Here is a 9,047-nt window from a genome sequence, read left to right as displayed (position 1 = left end):
TAACAAAATCTGATTTGTGATAAGCAGCTAAATCCCTTATGTGACCGGCCTTTGTCTCCTCTCATTAAGCAATCACACAGCAGTGCTTAAGTGAGACGAACACAGTCCTCTCATACGCTCTGCTGGTTCAGACACGGCAAGCCTCACAGTTCTCCACAGTGAAGTAGGCACCGAGTGGAGGATATATTTCATCCAAGCGCTTCTCAGGCTGTTAGCTGATTACTGGGAGTGGTGAGATTGCCTCACCAACCTGCCCACCCTTATTCCCAGAGAAAAGAAGCTGTAGCAAAGGGCGAGAGCAGTCACCCCACCCAGCCTCAAACCTGGGTCTACAGGGTGCCACACCTGCAACTTTGACCGCGACGCCAAAGAGCCAGGCTTGTTGGTATGGCAGTCAGAGGGCATACTCAACCGTAGTGACAGCACTTTGTCACACTGCCCTGCCCTTCAGGAAGCACACCCATGCATGCCCAGTGTGTGAGCCGTATGGCGTCAGGTAATGTGACGGAGTGCCATCACTACGGTTGAGTATGCGCTCTAACTGCCATACTAACAAGCCTGGCTCTTTGGCGTTGTGGTCAAAGTTACAGGTTTGACACCCTATAGACCCTGGTTCAAAGCCAGGTGGGGTGACTGCTTTCTCCCTTCACTACAGAAGCCATTACAGCAGTTAACAAAATGCACCTCAAAAAGATACATGAATGTAATAGAGGTCAAGTGCCACTCACCTTGGGGCTCTGCAGTTGAGTCAGACTTCTCCCCTCTGTCATTTCTTTTTATTGGCATTTTCTGCTCAAGAGTGAAGCAATGGGGGGATTGTCTGTTTCATATTTGCACATTTCTAATATTTACATATTTTCATATTTCTGTTCATATCACCAAATATAGATACTAAAAAAGTAGTAAAACAAAGAATGGTATCTCAAACCAAGGATGGCTGGTTTGCAAATTCCTGACAGAGGGAAGTGTAAAAGGTCAGGACAATAATGATGATCCTTTCATTCTAATGAATTTTCACATTTGGCAAGAGTTCAAGAAAGGACATGTTTTTGGTCATGTGTGGACTGTACCTACTCCACCTATGCACAGATGTTTTTTGGCAACCAGTCCCACTTGTCACATCCATAGCCCTCTAGCCTGTGATCAGTTTAGATGCACGAGTAAAATCTCACAAAGTTGAGGGTTTTTGAGGCCCTTTTCATATGAGGTAGTTCTCAAGATAAGGACCATCATGACAGTGTCTTCAGCCTTAACTGTCCAGTCATGTAGTGGCATACCCTGCCCAAGGAGAGAATATTAATCAAACAGTGTAAAACATCAAACAAACTGCATGTTTACTTTGACCTTTGACCTCTTTACAAACAGAATTTTCCCATGTGTGAAAATACCTCAAGGTCAACAGTGCCAGGCTCAGTCACAGATCCCCACTGATTTCTGTGGGTTATTTATTCCTCGAGTGTCACTGCCATGCAGTCGGACTGTATGAACTAACAGCTGATTAACGTTACCTTAGATTTTATTCTGCGTTTTCCATGAAGGCTGGAGGAGAAGCAGCAGGCAGCAGTTTGGTATAGTGCTCAGGCAAAGAGCCTGTAGGTCACAGGTTGTTAGTCTGATACCCAGGTGAGCCCCTGCTGAAGTACTCTTGGGCAAGGTGCTTAACCCATAATTGTCTCAGTAAATATCCAGCTGCATAAATGGATAACATTGTAAGCCATGTAAGTTGCTCTGGATAATGGTGTCTGTAATATATATGAGTGCACTGGCCACTCTTTCAGTGCAGAGGCAGAGGAAAGAGTCAGGGATTACAGTCAGACAACATTTATTCCCTGTTGCTACAGCCTAACTGTAACCGAAGAGCAGAAGACGAGGATGCTGTGAAGCTGCGGGAGCCCAGCTTCTGTGGGCGAGTGTTGGAGAACATGAGCCCCTTCCGGGGGGAGGGCCCAGTCAGTGGCTCCCAAGAGCTACTGGAAGGGACTGCACCGTCCCTTCACGGGGCGGCTGATCAGGCCAGTGAGCCCTCAGCCACCAAGCACCCAGAGGCAGAGGCCCAGCTCCTCAAGAGAGCTCAGTGAGGCAGCTTTCCGGAAGAGCCCACTGGTTTGGAAGCAGGCAAGCCGGTGCCCTTCAGCAGCCAGCGGACAGGCTCATTGCCCGATTCGGCTGGCTTCAGCCCTGTGCACAACGGCCTGCCCTCCGCCCTGCAACCCTCCGACTCCACCAACACGGCCTGCCCTCCGCCCTGCAACCCTCCGACTCCACCAACACGGCCTGCCCTCCGCCCTGCAACCCTCCGACTCAACCAACACGGCCTGCCCTCCGCCCTGCAACCCTCCGACTCAACCAACACGGCCTGCCCTCCGCCCTGCAACCCTCCGACTCAACCAACACGGCCTGCCCTCCGCCCTGCAACCCTCCGACTCAACCAACACGGCCTGCCCTCCGCCCTGCAACCCTCCGACTCCACCAACACGGCCTGCCCTCCGCCCTGCAACCCTCCGACTCCACCAACACGGCCTGCCCTCCGCCCTGCAACCCTCCGACTCCACCAACACGGCCTGCCCTCCGCCCAGCAACCCTCCGACTCCACCAACACGGCCTGCCCTCCGCCCTGCAACCCTCCGACTCCACCAACACGGCCTGCCCTCCGCCCTGCAACCCTCCGACTCCACCAACACGGCCTGCCCTCCGCCCCGCAACCCTCCGACTCCACCAACACGGCCTGCCCTCCGCCCTGCAACCCTCCGACTCAACCAACACGGCCTGCCCTCCGCCCCGCAACCCTCCGACTCCACCAACACGGCCTGCCCTCCGCCCTGCAACCCTCCGACTCAAGCAACACGGCCTGCCCTCCGCCCTGCAACCCTCCGACTCCACCAACACGGCCTGCCCTCCTCCCTGTGAGAGGACACAACAGAGAACCCTCGGCATGGATGATGTGGCCCTTTGGATCGTTCAAATTTCCACAGGTAATTTCGGGGGGCTGTAGAAAAGGGCCACACTCCTTCGTCCCTGTTTGTGCACACAACCCTCACCTCTCACAGACCCTTTGCTTATGACTCTTATAACCTGCCCAAACCGGTCCTGCTGCTCCCCTTATCAGCAGGACCCCCTGCAGGTAACCTGAGGCACAGCACACCCCCAAGGACGGCCCCCAGGTCACCATTTGCCCTCTGACCTGTCCGTATCCTTTGGCCACCAATGGGAACCCCAACAGGGCCAAAGGATTTGGGACAATATAAAAGTAGTGGTGACCTCCCCCACCTTAGTACCACACCAATTCCTGTGGGGTGAAGAACTGGGGAGACCAAACCCTTGGGGACAGATTATTGTGTTGTTGTGTACGTCCACACCATGCAAACTCCTCAATAAAGTTCTGAACCGGAAACATTTACATTTATTCATTTAGCAGACGCTTTTATCCAAAGCGACTTACATAGGTTACAGTTCTTTACAATGTTATCCATTTATACAGCTGGATATTTACTGAGGAAATTGTGGGTTAAGTACCTTGCCCAAGGGTACAGCAGCAGTGTCCCAGCGGGGATCGAACCGGCAACCTTTCGGTTACGGGTCCTGCTCCTTATCCACTATGCTACACTGCCTTCCTGACCCCTGTGTCCTGACTGACACACCACTTACAACAGCAACCTTTTCCTGAACCCAGTACACAGGTGCACCTGCCCCCTCAGTTTCAATGATATTCAAAAAAGAGGCAGAGAGAAGAGAGAGGAGAAGTTCCAGAGAAGTTGCAGGGAGAGAAGATAAGCAGTGGAGTTAGTCAAATGCTTTTATAACCTATTCATGCCTCTAGATTACAGCCTAATGAGAAAAGAAACTTTTGTTTCTTCGGTTACTGATACCAGTCATGCATTTTTTGAGCACAGACGTTTGTACATTGAAAATGTTAAACTAACTTTCTCAAATCTCAAATCCTACTTAAACCTAGATTTGCGTTGCTTACCTTTTGTCAAGCGATGACGTTCCTGAGCTCCCACGTGAAATATCGATGATCGTCTCCAACTAAACTACTTTGTTCACTGCTTTTCCTTCCAAAGTTTTCACACATTGATTTCTTTAAGATTTATAAAATCAGTTACAAAACCTCGCAGCCTTCCAAAAGGAGGTGTTGAATGCTTTCATGGGGGGTTATTCTGAACCTGTGGAATCTACTACAACACAACTCCTGGCCAGGATACTGAAATACACTCCTGCTGTTGCGGTGTAGGGAGAGTAAAGAGAGTTAACTGCCTTAACACGGAGGCAAAAGGCATGAATAAAATACCAGCCAGAGCTCCGACTAGCTAAGCGGTCAAGCTGACCTCTATGGCCCGGCTTCGAGCCCGGCTGTGTCATCATTAGATGTGTGCATTAGGGTGCAGTTACATTCTAGCGCCGTTAAAACACCAAAGTAGTTACACTCTGAAGTGTTTAGATGCCAGTGTACCTATACAGTCTAGTATAGTTAGACTCCATAGCAAGTTTTGTTCCAGAGCTGATATATATATATTATACAGCACTCAGAAGAGGAAGTGGGGACATCAAACCAAACCTACAGAAACACCAGGATGGTTACCTGTTGTTTGAGTGAGAATACAGCCAAAAGGGTGGGGTCACATGTGTTGGAAAAATTATGTTTTAAAAAAAATCCATCACTGTTCCATCCAGGATTTGGACCAATTTGGAAACTTGGTGAAAAACGTCAAGTTATCTGCCTTGGATAGAGATTGTTATAAACCCGTTTTATTCCATAGGACGTATGTTGATTAATTTTAAATCTCTTCAAAAGCAATAAAACTATGTACACCACATGAAAAAATGAAATGTAATCAGTGAGTTCCAAATGCTGTGAAAGAATTTATTCATGCCATGTGAGTGAATCACAGAACAGGCATATATGCAAATATAGACACTCATGTACAATTACCTTTCAGTTACAGGAGCCACAACATACAAAACAGTGCCACCATTTGGATGGTACAGTATGTTCCTCTTGCCCTAGCTTCCATAAGGCATATTCATACTCAGAGGCAGGCACTACAGGAAATGTAATAGTGTTCTTTGTCTTATCATCCCATTTCATTCGAATCGTTATTCTGCCATATTTATACTTTTCAGATGTGAGCACAGCATTGTTCGTAATCCAAACACGAAAGGTCTCAGCATTTTCACCGTTTAGACATGATCGAATCAAGCTTTTTTCAGAGCCCTGTTTGGCATTGAGGATCTCATAGGCAGTGTGTTTTAACTGATTGGGTACATAAACGTGATTTTGTGATGGCTCTTCTGCGTATACCCACCCATTAAAAGCTATAACTTCATCTATCTTTTTATCATGGGCATTAATATGTTTTAAAAATGTTTCCAGGTATTTTCTACCTTTCTGGCCTCCAGCATTGCAGGCATACGCTATCAGTTCTACTCTTACTGATGGTCTGATATGAAGTAACGTGAATAATTCAGTCAGTGTGTTAGCTAGACCATGAGGACCTTCACCAAATACTATCCCAGTTTGTTTTTCACGTTCAAATAACCCATGAGTATCCAATTGTATGGACAGCTCTTCAGCCTGGGATACCATCCTTATGAAATTGTCATCAATGTCTTTCTCAATGAGCTCTTTTTCTCCTTTGACCATAGACTTCCAAGAATTTACAGATTTCCTAACAGCAAGCTGCATGCAGCTGCCTTTCCATGTGTGTGCTAATTTAACATTAAAGAAATTGGTAATATGTTTCTCCTTCTTATCTATGTACAATATTACACATGGGAGTTTTCCATAGACATCAATCTCTGACTTGCTCATTTTAGAGACTACGTTGTTCACAAACAGCTCTTTCTCTTTTAGGTGATCATTTTCACATTCTAGCACCACTTTAACTCTTTGTTGTGGATGTTCCTTTTTACCCAAGAGGTCAGTCAGTATATGAGCGAGACCATCCTCATTATGAGTGCCCACTCTCAGCTTACCCTGGTTTACATTACAGCCGGACTCAATGACGATGGTCACTTGATCTGCTTCCCTGATTCTCCCCTGAAACTCAGACTTCTGTGTGGATATCCATTTGTCTTTAATAAAGGAAAACATCTTCCCCCCTGTTTCATCGTGCACAACTAAAACAGTTCCCTTCAGAATGTTGAGGAACTCTTTTTCATCTGTCTTTTTAATTTCATTCACTTTGCTCTTGAGCTTTTCCTTGTCAAGTTTAAATGCTAAATGCAGTCTGACCCTCGTGCTTCCAACACCAACGCTCATGTGCTTTTCTTTGGTCTTCATTTCAAACGCCTCCATGAAATTGTAGCCCCACACTGTTTGTGTAACAAACTCAGGGAACACCACAGTAACAGAGATGTCTTTCCCCTCTGGGAAAATGCCAGAAACTATTTCAGCTAACTTCTCTGCACTTCTACCATTACCCCAAGTTACTGCCGCCTGTGTCTCATCCTCCTTAAACTCTGCTGATACATAGAGAATCTTCCTCCCAGCCTTAGTAACTTCATCGTGCTTGTTTTGGTCATATTTAACCTCCTGTCCATCATAGACCCCTTGAATAGCTGTGTTGATGAGATCTCTAAATGCTGGAATGTTGCCGTATTGCTTTTGTAAATGACCCTTATCTTTCAGTATGAGGAATATCCTGACAGGGTCCTCAGCACACACCCACGCTGCGATCTGAAGGAGGATGCTGACCAGCAGCACTGATCTCAGCCCAGTGCGGGAGGATGCCACGGCTCGAGGCGCCATCCTTCTCTCCGAAATCGACGAAATCTCGTTTCCCCGTCAGGCGCCGTCCCAAAGCTGGCGTGTTTGTGACAAAATGGAAAGCTGTAAAAAAAGCAGTGACGTTTTTGAATAACAGGCTAATTTCGATTGTTTTGTTTTTGACCAAGAGCATGCAGATTAGCACAAAGAGCAGCCTTATACTATGTGTTTGCTTTATCATCTGTTCTCTATAAAGCAAAAATGAAATATTCAGAATTGGGAGCATCCAGTGAACCATTTCCTGGTGGAGGCTACTGCTACTCAACTGCAGTGATGTAGAAATGTTATGAATCATAAATTTGATCTTCTATGATGGCAGGAAGGTAACTATGACCCTATGACCCTACTTGTATCTTTTTTTTCAAGATTAGTTTGACGTTTACTCATTATTAGTCCTGTCAAAAGCAAAAGATGTAGAAAGGCATAGTACTATAGGCCAGCTCACTATGTCTCATTGCAAATGTTTATTTGCTAGCTAACCAAATTTGAGGATGTCCGAACTAAACTAACCATTTTCAGCCTTAGTCTTATTAAATGGAAAACAAATAAATGTGCATTAGCTGGCTAACTAACTGGGCGGATGAGACATCTGACGGGACATAAAGTGTGTGCAATCAATATGGTAACATATGCCCGACAATTCATCAACCATTAACTACTTCTGAGACTACAGTAGTGCCTAAACAGCTTAGCGGTTTACATTGTATTCTGTGTAGCTTGCTGTACAATCAAGCTACACAATCAAGCTTCAGTTTGGCCAAACAGTAAATCAGTAGTAAGTTTTTTTGGCTCGTGCTGCAGTTCACTTTTGTGCTTTTCCCTTTTTGCAGCCCTGTTTGGAAACACCAGTTCTTACTAAACCAGCCTCTGTAGTTATGCAGCAGAGCTGAAACGAGAATCCTGATACACTCACAAGCAGACAGCAGTTATACAGACTACAAGCCCCATAATGCACCACAGTGGAGTGGGTATCGGCTGGAGGATAGATGCTACGCCACTGACGTTATCCAAGCACGGCAATCTGCCAATTGCTGGGAACCGGGGGACAAGGATGCCCTTGCGAAACTGCAAAAACTGGATAAACATGGCTGGTTTGGAATCTGCTCCGCGTGCATCCAAGACGAAGAATATGAATATAATAACATTTAACAGAATATGTGCCCCTTAAATGTACCTTACAAAAGAAAAGTTGATAAAAAGTTCAAAAATGACTCACCGTGGGGCTCTGCAGTTGAGGCAGACTCCTCTCGTCTGTCAGCTCTTTTTATTGGCTTCATCTGGTCAAGGAAGATCCAATAGGGGAGATTGTCTGTTTCATATTTGAATATAGATCATGCCCAGAACCAAATACAGACATTAAGAAACCAAAAAATGACAATAAAGTAATAAAACAAAGAATGGTATCTCAGACCATTGCTTGTTGAACAAATGACTGCTTTGCAAATTCCTGGCAGAGGTAGGCGTAAAGGGAAAGCATGCGCTTTTATACAGACTCACGTATAGAGTCCACTCACCCCACCTGTATGCAGATGTTTTTTGGAAACAATCACGCTTATCACTTCCAAAAACACAGTGTGGAGGGCTCATGGTCAGTCCTCATGTCCAAATCAGCCTCCTTCTCTGTGGATCCCCTCCCCTGGATGTGTTAGTAATTGTCTTGGACCAGCTAATTGGTTAATTGCCTACACCCCCAACTAAAACCTAACGTATAAACCTAACCTAAAACCTAACGTATAAACCTAACCTAAAACCTAACATATAAACCTAACCTAAAACCTAACGTATAAACCTAACCTAAAACCTAACATATAAACCTAACCTAAAACCTAAAGTAGTGAAATACAGGTGTGTGTCTGGAGAGCAGGTCGGACTTTGAGCATTTTTGCTCTCTGTGTTCAGGCTGCTTCCTGTGTTGTTGATGTTTTAAATAAATTCTTTAAGATTTTGAACAATTTTCTCCTGTTCTTTTTTACGCACTGGCCAGCATCAACACAATAACATCTTTTCAGAGAGAGGGAAACCATGGCGTTAGTAACACTCTTTTGCTAAGGCAAAGGTGGGTGATCGTAGCACTTGTTAGCAAAGTCAGAAAGGGAGAAGAATAGCGCAACAGCAGTAGTATTATCATCCCGATAATGAGCGAAGGAGTCCTGTTCAGAACACAGGTGTCTTGTTCGCTGTGAGTGGTTCGTTATTCATTGTTCATCCTACATTTCCCTAACAGCCTCTTAGGTGCGTACACTTCTCTCAGTTTTTACCTAGAGATCGTATCATATCTATA

The sequence above is a fragment of the Megalops cyprinoides genome, chromosome 2, assembly GCF_013368585.1.
Source record: "Megalops cyprinoides isolate fMegCyp1 chromosome 2, fMegCyp1.pri, whole genome shotgun sequence".
NCBI classification, from domain to species: Eukaryota; Metazoa; Chordata; class Actinopteri; order Elopiformes; family Megalopidae; genus Megalops; species Megalops cyprinoides.
This window is presented reverse-complemented; position numbering follows the sequence as displayed.